We start from the raw sequence: 15,614 nt of genomic DNA, 5'->3' as shown, positions 1-15,614 counted from the left end.
TTGGTTTCACCACACACCGGGCAGCACGAGTTGGTCGTATTCCTCCACCTGCCCGTCAGAGATCTCAGGGGGAGAGAACCAGATCTTAACTGGAACATTAGCTTCCTGTCGCCTGGGACAGTAATACTGTCCCAGTATGGTTCTAACAGTGGACACTGTTTTATTTCCAAAAAGCGCCCTCCCATTGAATCAGATCTCGTTCCACTCCACAATCTGCCATCAATCCTATCCCAATATAAACTTTTGATGGTGCTTTTACCAGGAAAAACTTCCCCAGATGGATTGTTCCAGAGATTGGAGAGGCCGAGTTCTCCTAGAGCAGCCCTAAGGTGTTTAAGCCATATTATTTTGTGGAAAACATCTGCTTTGATTATTGCAAGGAATCCATCGGCGTAATGCCGTATCTCTGGAGTAGTCCAAAGGCGTCGCCAATAAAGAATTGGGCGCAGTCTTACTCGGTCGCTGACTGATCTTCTCCCAAGATCGAGACCAAGTGGGATTAATGGGGTACTCTGGGGGAGTCCTGTTATGCCCCTAATAAACCTGTTCTCTGATGTCTGCAAGGGAAGGACCTTGTCAAAGCCCCATATTTCCGCCCCGTAAAGGGCAGACCCAATGGCCTTTGCGTCATAAACTGCCAGGGCTGCTTTGATAGGTTTAGATTTTGATTTTTTGTGTTCAACCCTTAGTGCTCCCGCGATCTGTTGGTGTTTCAGGACCGCCTTTTCTATATGGTAGGACCACTTTAAGTTGTTGGTGATCTGGACCCCGAGGTAGGTAAATACACTGAACACCTCTAACTCGCTATTATTCAAAAATATTTTTGGGGGGGCGAGAAAGTCATCAGCTTGGTCTTGCCCACATTCACTTCCAAGCCGTGTTCCCCGCAAAAGTGGTCAAAAATACGTAGGGCGTTATAGCACGTTATCTCAGCGATAAATTTCAGTGATGCGCGGCGATAAAAAAATAGCCGCTAAGCCTAGATAGCGATAAATATCGCTATTTGTTGATAATATGCCCCAATGTTTTTTAATGCATTTAATATCCTTTGAAGTCCAATTTTTGTCATATCCATTATTATTAGGTCAACGGAAAATGCAGGTGGGGCATGCTGGATGTCCATCCTTGGAGAAAATTAGTGAACATTTTGGAGAGAAGTGGGGACATAAGCAAGAGAAAGTGTGAAGAGTGTAGGAGCTATTACACACCCCTGATGCAAATCTTTATTCATAGGGTTTTTATTATATAGTGAACCACTTTTATTTAGTTCCACTCTCTCTCAATTAATCCTGTGAATTTCTCTTTATTCTGAAGCAAAACCTGGGGGATGTTCATACATTCTGATATTTGACAAAAGATCTCCAGATTAATCAATTCAAAAGCAGCTTGAAACTCGACCAAACAACAAACTTAATTGCCCCATATTTAAAACTTTTTTGTGCAATTGTCCAAAGACTAAAACAGTTATCTATGTTTGAATGCTCACCCTTAAAACCTCCTTGTTTAATCAGGATAAGCTCATTACTATCTATCCAATCTTTTCATACATAATAAGATTGCTTTAGAATAAGGATTTGCTCCTATGTTCCAAACTACAAAGGCGATAGTTTCTAGTATCCATCAGGTCCCTTTATTTTTTAAATGAGCTTAAATAGTTCCCCCTGCAACTTCTGGGAAACTGGCCTTTTTTGTCATATCTGAAAAGAGAAGCGACATGTGAAACAAAACCTCTACCACAATCTAGATTTGCTTTGATCATAATTTAAATCATCTGGAACCACTGCTAAGATTTTATATTATCGTTTATATTGCATCTGTCTTTAGTTAGAAGGGTAATTCCTCATCATATATGTATGCATCAACTGAAACTTATCTGCTTCCATTCGCATATATTTACCTCAGGTACTACTTGATCCAGTTTTCTTCTGGTGTCATGCATGTTAGTGCGTGTGATTCAACCCCTGTACCCTTCTGAACAAAACACCAAATGTTCGCCATGTCCTTTTCTGGGATTACCTTATCCTTTAGGTCCAGTTGGAATTATATTATTGTAGGTATTCCTTGTACATAAGGGAATTATATTCTGCTATACACTCACAATCTTTTTTGATCACCTTGTTCTTCTGATTGTGACATAAGTTCTTCGTTACCTTCCTCAATTACATTAGAGTTTGCTATTGCTCTGTAATACAAAAACATTTGCAAAATTAGATTTCTAATCAAAGCAAATGTTCATTAAGATCTTGCTTAGATCCATGAACAGCCAATGTTTCATTTCTTTAATACCTTTATTACTCTTGTAGAGGCTAATAATATTAAAACCCCTGAGGGAAATCAAGTCGGCCGGCGAGACAATTTGGACAAAATCATTGAAAACGTTTTTATTTTTTACAGACAGCCACTTCTTCTGGAAACATATAATGTCATTCCCTTTTAAAGTTTAACAAGACGCTCTCTATTAAGCATTTGTCCTAATCCGTTAACATTCTAGGAACATATTAAAGACTTCAGGGAGGACTCTGATCCTAAACAATATCGCTTATCCCCGTATTTTTGATTTCTTATGTCAGGCTCAATGGAACACAACAATTCCTAATTTCAGGATCAATTCATTGTCAATTATCTTTCAACTGTGGCAGACTAATTCTCTGCTAAATCTCACAGATCTCCTCTATGTCTCCCAGCTTTCCTCTTTCAAGGCTAATTTGGTTTTTACTTAATCCTACAAGATTAATCAAGAAAAGCTTTGATTGTACTTGTTCCATTTTCTCCCTTGGTACAGTTCTTATCCCTTATAGATTTAATTCATGTTCTGCACACCTTATTGCATTTTTAACCAGGTACCAAAAAAACATATGTTTGAGACCTACTTTCCACTTGCAAAGGGGGGATGAGGGCAGTTTTGAAAAATATGCAATAGGTGTAATCTATTCAATTGTCTACACGTTTTACTTTTTTTCCCCACTCTACACAAGTCAAAATATAGTGAAAAATTCTAATCCACTTCTCTGTCTTAGTCTTTGCCTCTTTTTCCTCATGCTTCCTTCAGTTCCAGTTGCCTTTCTGTTACATAAGAGGATTCAATCTTTCCCCTTTCATTCTAGGGTTTCTGTCCCCCTTCTTGGCGGTGTACTCTTAATAGTACTGTTAGAAATGGGGGTCTCTAGTTGGCAGTGGCTGGCCACAGTCCAAGTAGGGACCCTTCTTCCTAAGTCAGAGTAAGGGGGCTACACCCTTTGATAACCCCTTCTCAACCCTGTGGTAACGTAGCACGAGCAGCTAGTCTTATCTCAGAGGCAGTGTGTAAAGGATTATGATCATACACAGTAACACAGTGAAGGACACTACAAAGGGACACCACACAAGTAGTTATAAAAAATAAGCATCTTTATATATAGACCTAACACAAGACCAATAACGGTAAAAAGCCACAATACTGAAAAAGGGAGGTACTCTTGAAAAGCTGGAAAAAGAGATCAAATAGGGGTTTAGTTCAAAGCAGGGGTCTCGGTGACCCTTTTACTTACAAAGTACCTGGATTTCATAGCAAAACAAGCAAAATATCGCAAACGAGCTGTAGCGATGATTTTTCCCACGCTAGGCCCGCGATGCGTTGAATCCTTGCCGCAAGAGAGGATGATGCGCCGGTCTGCGGGTGCGTGCAGGACAAAGCGACAGACTTCTTCACACTAGGCCAGCGATGCGTTCAATCCTTGCCGCAAGGGAGGATGATGCGCTGATCCTGTTGTGTGTGCAACCTTGTTGGGATGAAAGAAAATGGCGCCCCGCGAGGGAGCGACGATCCGGGGGCAATGCAAGGAAAATGGCAGACGCACTGCGCCCGCTCTGCAATGTCTTGATGCGATGATTTCGATGTGATGATCTAGGGTTAGCAAGCCTTCGACAAGTCCGCAAACATGCAATGCGATGATCTCGGGGGTTAGTGAGCACTTTGTGGCCCGCAAGCTTGCGATGCGATGATCGTTGATTTGCGAGCGCTCGGCGGCAGCAGCGCGATGATTTTTCTTACGTTCATCAGCTGCGGCGGCTCGCAAACGGGTATTAGCGACGATTTCAGCACTCTCTTCTACGTCGTAGGACTAGAGACCCTGGAACTGACAAGGGGCTCACCTGCAGATAGAAATCCTTGCTGGGAGGAATCAGGAGGCTGGTGGGGGAGTCAGGTGTGCCTGTGACTCCAGCAGGAGGCTAGCTCTCCCCTAGACCGTGGGTGATTGCTTAGCAAAATAAAAGTCTCTCAAAAGTCCTTTTCCTTCTTCCAAGTGCAAGGGGAACTACTGCAGGCCAATCCAAGAAACAGCACACAAGCACAAGGACAGTCCTCTCCTGCAGATTCCTTCAGTCACACGGACAGAGGATCCTCTTGACATCCAGCAGCAATACTAAAATCAGGGGGTTGGTCACATATATTCATACCCCAAAAAGTCTTTGTTCTCAAAAGTCTCTAGTTACTGAACCCAGCCAGAACCGGTTCCGCTCAGGCCTGGAGCACTTTGTTTACCAGGCTGCATCCTTCCTTTCAGAAAGAGGGGGTCTGTCATCAGACGCACAGTAGGAGGTGGAGCTAGCATTCACCTTGCCAGGCACAGCCCTATTCAGGTCAAGGAGCTACCCCTCTCCAGTACTCAATGCAGATCTCTCTATTCAACCCAGGTCTGACTCAGCCTGCTTTGCCAGGTGTCATGCTTCATGCTTCATCATCTGCCAGTCCTCGCCCTCCAGAAACCCCGTTTGGTGGAGGGTGGGCATACACCTGACGACAGGGATGCACTTTCTAAGGTGAGTGGGGGCCCAAAAGGAAAAAAGTGTAATTAAAAAGCCATCACAGTACCCCCATGCAACTTTATTCAGTAAGGGAACTGCGTGGTATCTAAAAACAAAGACGCGGTGAGTAAGAAAACAATCATCCCATCACCGCTGTGTAAATGTAGAAGGGTAGGTCAACATGTTTCAGCCAAAAGTCCCGGTAGGTACATGGCTTTCATCAGGACCAAATTTAAGGGGCTCCAATCTTACCATATAATACTGGTAGTGCCACTCTGTGGATGTGACCTATAGTCATTATCCACTTGGAGGGTCCAATGACCCATTAGAGAGGAACAACTTGCCTCATTGGAGGCGAGTACTAGGGAGTGCCCCGTGGTCACACGGTGTGGCTGTTTGGCTGTACTCCGTGATAACACCTACGAGATGTGTCTCTCCTCGGGAGGAGGAGAGACGCATCTCTGAATCGGGGAGGAGGAGACACCCTGAAACACTGGAGCTGACACCGAAGCAGAAGTAGCCAAATATAGAAACTTCTACAAACTTGCTTTACATGCAGGGCATGACCGGCTGTAGCAGGCACTGTGCGTTTCCCTGGTGGACCGCCAGTGTGTGGGCCAGTTTTGGACACCTGGGGGGCCATTTTGTTACCGGGGGCTGGTTTTGCTGCTAAATCATCCCCGTCAAAAAAGCAGCTTCAGTGTAATCCATGCGAATCCCATATGCCCTCACTCCCCTATTCCCCGCAGCAAGTCCAACTCGATTTGCCAGGGCCGGGGTGTATTCCGAGTCCGGCCCTGTTTACATGGCTGACTTGATCCATTCTTCTTTGTGCCTCTTTTATATGAGGTCACTATAAGTCCATCAATTAAAATTTAGGAGCAGATATTTATCTTTATGTTTACACATTGTGATCATCCACGTCATGCAAGATATAACTCAACTGGAATATATGCTAATATGTGGTGATAAGGAGAGATGCAGCTCTATATGCCCCAGCACTGAGAAATGAGAATGAAGAAATCCCAAAATTATCCAAAATGATTGAGGAACCAGATGACATGCCCTTGTTATCAAAATCTACAACATTTGGGGTTCTATATCATTAATTGAACGCTTTTTCTTAAAATGTTTCTGCGCGAAGTCTCTAATTGAGGTGGCCAAACTGGCCGAGCATTGTTCATCACTTAGGCACACCTTACCACTGTCTTTACTCCTCATTGGCCCCTCCTGTCAATTTCCCTTTTTCACCATCTCCTGTATTTCTTAAAAGTATTTTTATTAAAACCGGCATCTCTAGGAGTAACAGCCAAATGTGACCACATAAAAGCAGTTAAGATATTGCTTTCAACTATACAACAACTGTATAAAAATAAACTTGCTTACTTAAAACATAGGGGCATATTTACTATGAGGTCGTGGAGTGGTGCGTTAACATCCTTGGTTTAACTCCGCACTATTTACAAAAATATGGTGCAGCCCTGCATTTCCCCCTGTGCTGGTGCTAAATTTATCAGCCTAGTGCCAACACAGGCACCCTTGCACCATAGTGCAAGGGTGTTTGTGTTGAGGGGGAGATTGTTTATGTTCAGGAAGGTCTCCGTTCCTGCATATAAACAATCTTTAAATTGTGTTTTTAAATTCTATGTGTGCTGCTTAATGCAGCACACATAGAAGGTCCAAAATGTCATTTTTTTAGTCACCTTCCTGCACATAAAAAATAATTGGCCATTTGCTGTTTGTATGTGTGCTGCACAATGCAGTACACGCAGAAACAGCAAAAACGAGGAGAAATTAAACATTTTTCCCTGGTCTTAATTTTGGCACTACCCCATATTTAAATATGGGGCAGCATCAAAATCAATGGGTGTTGCGGTAGAACGCTCATCGCAACACCCATCACTGCTGCCTTCCCCTCGAGTTTAATTCTGAGACGCTGGTTACTGACCGCTGAGACTCCGACCTCCACGGTAAGCGTTCATTCAACTCCCTCCCATTCTGTCACTGGAAAATGCCCCCTGGAACCTGAGGATCACAGTGGCGATGACGCCGGGTAAGTATGTGCATGGAAGGAAAACCTGGAGATCGGGATGAATGCAGAGCTCACCCATGAGCCAAAGATTACAATTACAGACAGTCACCTTTGACCCCTCTGCCTGTACAAGACTGAGGCACTGCGGACCGTACTCCTTGTCCAAGGCACCCGACATGAAAGATTCAAAATACCAGTCCTGGAGAGCAGACGAGCTCCGGGAGAGTGGATGCAAAAGCCTCTTGTTAATCTGAGGGATGGATTTACTTCAAGCTACACCTGGCGAAAGAGAACCAATCAAGGTTTGTGTTCCGGTTCAGAGAGGACCTGGCGGTTCGGGCGGGATTGCTACATGAGCTTCAATAGGAATATTGGGGCAGGGTCAAGATTGATTTACAAATGGCTGAGTCCAACCTAAGGTGCCATGAGGTCAAAAAAATGGGTTGCCATGTTACCCCAAGCCAGTGGTCACCTTTTCTGTACTTGAGGTAACACTGTAAGTGGCCAAGGGTGTACTGTGCCAAGACGTGGGCTTGTTGCTCACTGTGCCAATGGAACCAGTCTACACCTGACTGAAAAGACCCAATCAGAGTGAGCCAGTCTTGGCTTGAATGTGATCCGGTTCAGGGAGGACCTGGTCTGGTGGTTTGGGCTGGAATGTTCCTATTGGAGCAGGGTCAAGACTGATTTACATATGGCTGGCTCCAAACTGAGGTGGCATTGTGGGCAAAATAACGATGGGTTGGAATGCTAACCAGAGTGACTGACAATGCTTATACTTATTGCAAGTCTTCCTCCCATCACCTTTCCAGTGTTAAATCTGCCCCGGAACGGGCAACCAAATGGGGGAGGAGCAATTCAGAGGAGTAGGAGGAGCAATCCGCAATCCAAAGAAGGAAATTCAGTGTTACAAGCTGCTCGGGATCTCTGTGAGTATCACTTACCAGGGGCATCTCTTCAGCAATTGAATTGTACGAGGCTCATCTTTGTGATGATCAGCCTTGGATGAATGACTTACAGGTATTGGATGCTTGTGTGGGTCTCCGAGGAAAAAGTCAAATTACCCAACTATTGCAGTAGCGAAGAATCCTTTCGATACCATTCCGAACTGGCTGTTATCCCAGATATACATCATCAATAATGTTTCTCCCCATTAGCTTCAACATTTCTTTCACAACGTCTGTGTTGAGGTGTAATTATACATTTAAATGTAATAATTAATCTTCAGGCTAACCTCGAGTGCCAGGATTTCCTGAGCATCAAGCAACATGTTACTTTGCATCATGAGTATTCTCTTTCCCCTATTAGTACGATCATTTTTAGACTATTTGCTGTGCTCTGGTGCCCTCTTGAGGCCGTTTTATGCCGTGCTAGAATGCTGACGAGTACTAGAACTTTAACGTTGCACCGCCAGCATGCTTAGTCAACATACACATCATCGACCTCCCACCAGCTTGAGATATGGTCCATATCGATAATGATAACCTTTTCATGTCCTTGATTCTCCAGCAACAAAGAAGGCATGGCTCCACAAAACAAATATCCGTGGTTTAAAATTGAGAAAGAAGTCCTCCCATCAGGAATGATAATTACTTTTTTACTACCTAAGAAATCATTTTCTTCGAACTTCCATATGTAGGGAGTATAATTCTGACAGTTTTAAAACATTGGCTGGACCTGCTTAAGTATAAAGAGAGATGTGAGAGTGTCTGCTGCTCGGCGCGTACTTTGGCCTTTACTTTTGAATGAAAGGGGGTAGCAGATAGTAGCTGTCATTTGTCAGACACATTCCACTCCGTTGAGTTATCCGGGAGACATTACCGTTGTGAGGTGTGTCATCTCCGCTTCAAACCTTTTCACTGGGCTGCTACCCTTTGTTGGAGGGTTTATTGTCTGGAGAAAGTCAGATGTTTTAAATGAGTTTCTGCAAAGGTTGTAATTCATTTATTGAGCCAAAGGAGGCAGAAAAGTGATGTCGCAGGTGTAGCAGCCCTCAGGCAAATAAAATGTTTGCAGAAAACAAAGAGATTGTTGAAAACCAAAGAACAATGGGGCAGATTTATGATGCCCTTGCGCCGCAATTGCGTCACTTTATTTGACGCAACTGCGGCGCAAACAGTGCACCCTATTTACAACGTGACGCATCTAGGAGATGCGTCACGTTGCAAAGCCCTGCGCCATAAGGAGGTGTTCCTGCGCAGGGGGGGGGGGGGGGGGCGTTCCTGCGCAGGAACACCTCCTGAAAGTGGCTGAGTGAAATCTATGAGATTTCACTCAGTCACTTTCTGGCCAATGCTGCGTTAAAACCCTGCGCCTGCTTGAAGCAGGCGTAGGTTTTGATGCAGCATTGTGTAGATGGGTCACCCCCGAGCCTTGCTGGAGCTGCGTCGCGATTGCAACGCAACTCCAGCAATGCGCCACATTTCCGGCACAGATGCGTCACGCATCTGTGCCGTTTTTGCACCATGGTGCGCCGCATTATAAATGCGGCGCACCCTGGGTGGCGTAACTGTGGTGCACGTTAACTGGCGCATCCCTCGGGATGCGCCAGTTAACATAAATCTGCCCCAATGTGCGGAAACATTGTTCTATAATCTGTTTTTGTTTCAAGGAAAAGTGTCAGGACTGCCAAAAAAACTGTTTTTGTTCTAGACAGTCATCAATCATGAATTTTTTTCTGAGGGGTGGGCAATGAATGCAACAACCTTTGTTACAAAGATTTGCCTTGTATTTAAAATGATTGTTTTGGGGGTGCTGGACTTGGCCCTTTTTGCAGGGTCATTCCTGAACTTTTTGCCTTCCTCCTGCATTTTGTCTGACCTGTTTTTGTTGGTTTTATGACTCTGGGCACTTTACCACTGCTGATCGGTGCTAAAGTGCATATGCTCTCCCTATTGTAAATTGATGTATGGATTAGTGATTCCATGATTGGCTGGTTTGGTTTACCTGTAAGACCCTAGTACCACGCACCAGGAGTGCCCAGTGCTGGTAATCCAAATGCTGCTAGTGGGTTTGCAGCACTGGTTGTGCCACCCACAGAAGCAGCCTGTAAAAGTGTGTCTAAGGTCTGCCATTGCAGAGCCTGTGTGCAGCCTGGTACTGCCATGCTGACTGGGCAAGTGCACCCACTTGCCAGTCCCTAAACCTTCCCTTTTCTTCATATCAGACACCCCTATGGTAGGCCCAAGGGCATGGTGCATTGTAAGTATAAGGTAGGACATGCCCTGGTGTGTGTGGCATGTCTGAATAGGGAATTACAGCCATTTTTGTTTTTCACTATTGCAGGGCTACCTGTTCTCCATAGGCCAGAATGGACAGTTAGATTATTAAATGTTATAATCCTAACTGACTTAGGGAACATGGTAGAAATTCGAGTTTAGTATGCCTGAACTCGGAATGATAAAATACATCTTTTAGTGAAGTTGATTTTAACATTCTGTTTTTGAAAATATCACTTTTAGAAAGTAGGTGTTTTCTTGTCTAACTATCCAAGCCTGCATCTGCTAGGTTGTGTATTCCTTGTCTGGAGTTTGAGTGACAGGGCTGGGGGATTCCAGGCGACAGGGTGAGTCAGCCCAGTGGTGAATAGAGAGATTTGCATCTAGATGGGAGGGAGAAGTTGCACCTGGGACCTGAATAGGGCTGTGCCTTCCCTCCACAATGCCGGCTCCACCTCCTGTTGTGCGTCTGATGTCTCTGCCCTGCACTGTGAAAGGAGAGAAGGAGTCATGTCAACAGAGCGATCCAGGGATGTGCCTTTCCTCCACAATGCTGGTTCCACCTCCTGTGGGGCATCTGATGGTTCTGCCCTGCACTGTGAAAGGAAGGAGGGAGTCATTTCAACAGAGTGCTCCAGAACTGGTTTGGACTGGGCAAAGGCCGGTCTGCCCTCAGAGGACAAAGGATTTTGGGGTATAAGTAATGGGACCCTGATCCTAAGAAATTAGATCACTTTTGGACAACAAGAAGAAACCTTTGCTGAGGAGAGGAACCTGAAGAAACTGAGGAGAGACTATCCCTAAGCGGAAGTGCTGCTTGGGGGATTGGCCTGCAGTGGTTGCCTGACTGCCAATGGAAGGAGAAACGAACTTTGTGTGCTTTATTTCAACTTGTGAAGGATCTCCAAGGGCTTGAGAGAAGAGCTTGCCTCCTGATGAAGTCTCACGGACAACAGACTTCAACCCCCAGCTCTCCAGAGTTCTTTGGAAGTTCCTGCTGCTGTTTTGGGCCTTCTGAGGGACTGTGTGTTGCAAAGAGCTGGAAGCGCGACTCAAGAGGGAGAAGCGTGTCGCCGTCACAGCCGCTACCATCGAATCGTGGATGTCGCCGCTGTAGCTGACGCATTGCACCGCATCTCATGAAACGTCCTGCAACCACGGAGAACCGGCCGCCGTCCGAGCTGCTGTAGTTACATCACTTCACAAGGGTGTCGCCGCTGCAGTTGTCGCACTCAGCGGAAGCGTCTTGCATCGTCGGAGAAGAGTGTCGCCGCCAAAGCCGCTGTCGTCGCATCACTGAACAAGGGATTTGCCGCTGCAGCTGACGCATCGAGCCAAGACTTCTCTCAACATCGGAGTAGCATGCGGAATCAGGAAGAACTTGACCTCTTTATTTCTTTGCATCAGATCTTTGCCGCATTTCCATATTTGCAACACATTAACTCAAAGTGTCGCATTTTAAGAACTAAAGAGAACTAAGCTAATTCTACCATTTTAAGTACAGTATTGTGGATTTTAGTCATTTGTGGTCTTGTGTTAAATCTATATAAAGAATAATTATTTATACTACACAACTTGTGTGGTGCCCATCTGTAGTGTTGTCACTTGATTACTGTATGTGGTCACAAATGCTTTACGCACTGCCTCTGAGATAATTTTATTTAATATTTTAATGTTTTATAGAGCGCAAACTTGATCCGTGAGGGTATCAGAGCGCTTTACATGGTTACACCGTAAACAAACAAACAGTCTCAAGTACAGAAATATACAAAGTTTGGCACAGGGTAGGGTTGCTGAGAGCATAGAGACAAAAGGGGACACAAATGTATGGTTACGGTTATAATTAGGATCAGTAAAAACAGAGGCCCGGCATTTTCTTGTCAGGGTGAGATGGTCATCTGAGGAAGAAACAAAAGATTAAAATTCATCAGGCACACTGTGGCGGGTGATAGCAGGCCATTACACTAGGAATTTACACATGAGGAAAGTTGTGGCCTCCTTCTTGAAATGTGGTAGAGAAGGGATTTTTCTGATGTCAGGTGGGAGAGCGTTCCAAATTGTTGGTGCTGCTCCAGAGAACGCCCTCTTGTAGTTTCTTTTTTTATGAAAATGGGCAGGTTGGAGCAGGAAGTTTCTAGCGGACCAGGAGTTCCTGCTTCCTCCAGATATCACACGTTTCTGGGCCAGATAGGCAGGCGAGTTTGTGTATAGGGCCTTGTGTGTAATGCATGCCAGTTTCAGCAGTATTCTGGCCTCCAGTGGGAGCCAGTTTAGTGCTTTCATATGTGGAGAGATGTGGTCGAATTTCCTAGTGCCTGTGAGTAGTCTAGCGGCCGCGTTGAGGCAGGCTTTTAGAGGTGCCAAGGAGATCTTGGTTAATCCCCTGAGGGTGGAACATCCATATTCCAGCCTCGAGATGACTAATGCTTGGACTGCCATTTTTAAGTCAGGAGCATCAATGAAAGTTTAATCCCCTGAGGGTGGAACATCCATATTCCAGTCTCGAGATGACTAATGCTTGGACTGCCATTTTTAAGTCAGGAGCATCAATGAAAGGTTTCAGCTTCCACAGGGTAACTCAGGTGGAATCTAGCTGATTTAGCGGATGTATGATGTTACAACGCATGCTTTTACCACGCATGCTGTTACAACGCAGGTTTTACTATGCATACCATTACAACGCATTACACTTAGGGGTGCTGGATAGTGAATAGTTTAATTTACTATTCCAACTCCAGTCCCCGTGGACACTAAGGAAGGTGTTGGATAGTAAATTAAACGTATTCCTTATCCTTGAGCACCACCCAGTGTAATGCGTTGTAATGGTTTTCGTTGTAATACTTGCGTTGTAACAGCACTGCGTTGTAAATGTTGCGTTGTAAAGGATGTTTCCCGATTTAGCCATTGAGTTAATGTGGTCTTGTATGTTCAAGTTACAAGTCAAGGAGTATGCCCAAAGGTTTGGCGGAGTCCACAATGGTCAGCGGTCAGTTTAAGGCTGTGATGGCTTTGATCCACATCTGAATATCTGGGTTCGCTTTTGAAGGGAAGATCAGGAGAAATGCAGTTTTCTCTGCATTGAGTTTCAGTCGGTTAGCGGCTATCCATTGGACAGTTAGTTTCAGGGTCTTGTTCAGGGCAAGGATCTCCTCGAGTGATGCAATATTGATGTATATTTGGGTGTCGTCCGCGTACATGTGGTAGGAGATGTTGGCGGTACGAAGAACTTCAATGAGTGGCTCTAAGTGAAGATTAAAGAGGGTGGGTGACAGGGTTGAACCTTGGGGAACTCCAACTGTGACCGGGGTGGGAGCTGATAAGTTGCCGTTAATGAGGAATCTCTGAGATCTGTTATGGAGGAAGGACCTAAACCATTCTAGCAAAAGGAAGAGTTCTCCCAGTATAATTTCAGGTCCAGAGGGGGGAGAGAAAAATAAACTAAGCAAAGGGGTTACCTCTGACTAGACCTATATTACTTTATCATAGAAATTTATCAGAAATGTTATAGAGAAGGATGCTATAAGGAAGAGAAAGACCTGTAATTTCTTCAAAACATTATTTTATTATTTTTCTTTTCTGTTTTTGTTTTTCAATTTAATGGTTTATACATAGATATAAATTATTTTGTGACACGCAAATATAGTCTTAAATAACAAACTGTCTAAATGAAATATAAATTTTATAAAGTGCAATTGAAGCAAAACACCCCTAACTATTCATCTAATCCTGTTGTCATTCACTCTATCAGGCATACCTCTACATTCACTACCATTCTAAAAAGACAAATATGAACATGATGACAAAACCTTACATAAAACTAACACAAAAGATGTACTAAGAAGACCTCTATAGATGTAAAGGAGAGAGGTCCTACTGCTTGGTCATTTACTGATGTATACATTGTTATCAAAATTGTGATACATGTCCAAGTCTTTGATGTGTACGGCCTATGTACGTTTCGGTGATAGTTGATAGTTAAATCACCTTCTTCAGGGCCAGATCATAAAAAGAACAATTAGGACAAAACATAAATACATCAAGTAAAAAACGGGGAGTTCTTCAATTTCTGAAAAGTAAGAAAAAGCATCCATAAAGATTTTGCATTGCTTATTACAGTCAGAGAATTTTACAAGACAGTTTTATAATAGTGCATCCTTCTATCAAGATCGTCTAGCTAGATCAATCTGTGTACCTATATAATTATTTATGCATGCTATAGTATTAGGTCTTATATAAACTACCCTAAGACAGGTTCTGCAAAGTAGGAGATAGCAGAGCGCTAAGACTCCAAGAGTTGAGCATAAGAAACACCCAGTGTTGTCTAGTTAGGGTTAGACTCAGTTTGTGTGCCAGGTAGGAAATTTAGTGATGTTATTCACAAGGAAGAGGTATAGATGAATAGAAAAATTGGCTAAAGACGGATGATTATAGTCATCGCATAGTGCATGCAGGCGTATTAGTGCAAATATCGAATGTTACCTTTTCATATTATCGGCACAAGTCCGTGATCTTCTACTTTGTGGACTTTATAGGACGCACCGTTTATCACAGGTGCGTTTACATCTGAAATTATTATCAGCGTTATTAGATTTCTGTTTTACATTTAGCAGAAAGATAAACTTGCAGTGAAAGTTCTAGGGGAATTACCTGATAAAAGGTATCATTTGATTTAATCTTGAATGCCAGGGATTAAAGGAGAGCCAAATCGTGCGCAGTTTTTGTAACAAAGTATTTTGCAGGCAAAATTCTTCTACTGTTGCTGCACGGGAGATTTATGATAACCAGTATTAGGAGCCACATATTTATATATAGATGATCATTCTAAATAAGTGCGTGATGGTTCCTATATTTACCTGATCGTAGTTATAATCCTGTTAGATGTGACAGGTTTAGAGCGTATTTCTTTTCGCACTTTGGGAGATCAGTTGGAAACAATGTGCCATCTCATCATCTGGAAAGTATAGAAAAATCACTAAGTTATCTATTCTACAATTTAAGAGATTACAGTGATATTATGAGAGGTCTAACTGTGCGTAGAAGGCAGCCTAATGTGATTTGTTGTAGTAACTGGCTTGTTATAAGTTGCTGTCATTGTAAGCTGTTGCATCTGATTATCTACATACCCTGCGTATATGTGATGTTAATATGGTGTTCTAATATAACAAATCATATTATTTGGTATACAGAGTAACCTGATTCACTGCATAGACGTTTAGGAAGTATAATTTAATACGAGCAAGATACCGCTGAGATACATTATTACTGTGCGGCGTATTTGATCCTGTGCGCTCGTGCATATATGTGCGCGTGGTGAAGATCCTCGGCTCGTAGCCGTTAATAATTGTGACTGGCAGTAGAAAAACGTTCAGTAGTTACGCATCTGAGTATTTAGTTAGGACGAGAAAACCTGTTGAAGAAGGGTTATCTTGTTTCTGATATATGCGCAATCTTTATAGTTATATTAGCACTGACAAGAATGCTGTAGTTCTACCGTGTTTCGAAGTCTATTGAACGCGCGTGGTGCACCGCTAGTGGGCTAAATCTGATAAATGCGCTTCGCCTTGACGTGTCTCCTTACC

General features: G+C 43.6%; 1 protein-coding gene and 1 long non-coding RNA gene across 2 annotated transcripts in view; one reads left to right on the top strand and one right to left on the bottom strand.

Annotated features, from left to right (window-relative positions):
- KNDC1 (kinase non-catalytic C-lobe domain containing 1) overlaps window positions 1-15,614 on the top strand; it is a 757,927-nt gene that overhangs the window by 420,767 nt on the left and 321,546 nt on the right. The gene's annotated exons all lie outside the window — the stretch shown is intronic.
- On the bottom strand, window positions 13,976-14,797 carry LOC147711797 (uncharacterized). The gene is made up of 3 exons (XR_015295959.1): window positions 14,683-14,797; window positions 14,515-14,598; window positions 13,976-14,101 (listed from the first exon to the last, which is right to left on the bottom strand). It is a non-coding gene; the product is annotated as an uncharacterized LOC147711797 (long non-coding RNA).

Source organism: Lissotriton vulgaris, chromosome 5 (assembly GCF_964263255.1).
Source record: "Lissotriton vulgaris chromosome 5, aLisVul1.2, whole genome shotgun sequence".
Taxonomy (NCBI): Eukaryota; Metazoa; Chordata; class Amphibia; order Caudata; family Salamandridae; genus Lissotriton; species Lissotriton vulgaris.
This window is presented reverse-complemented; position numbering and strand designations above follow the sequence as displayed.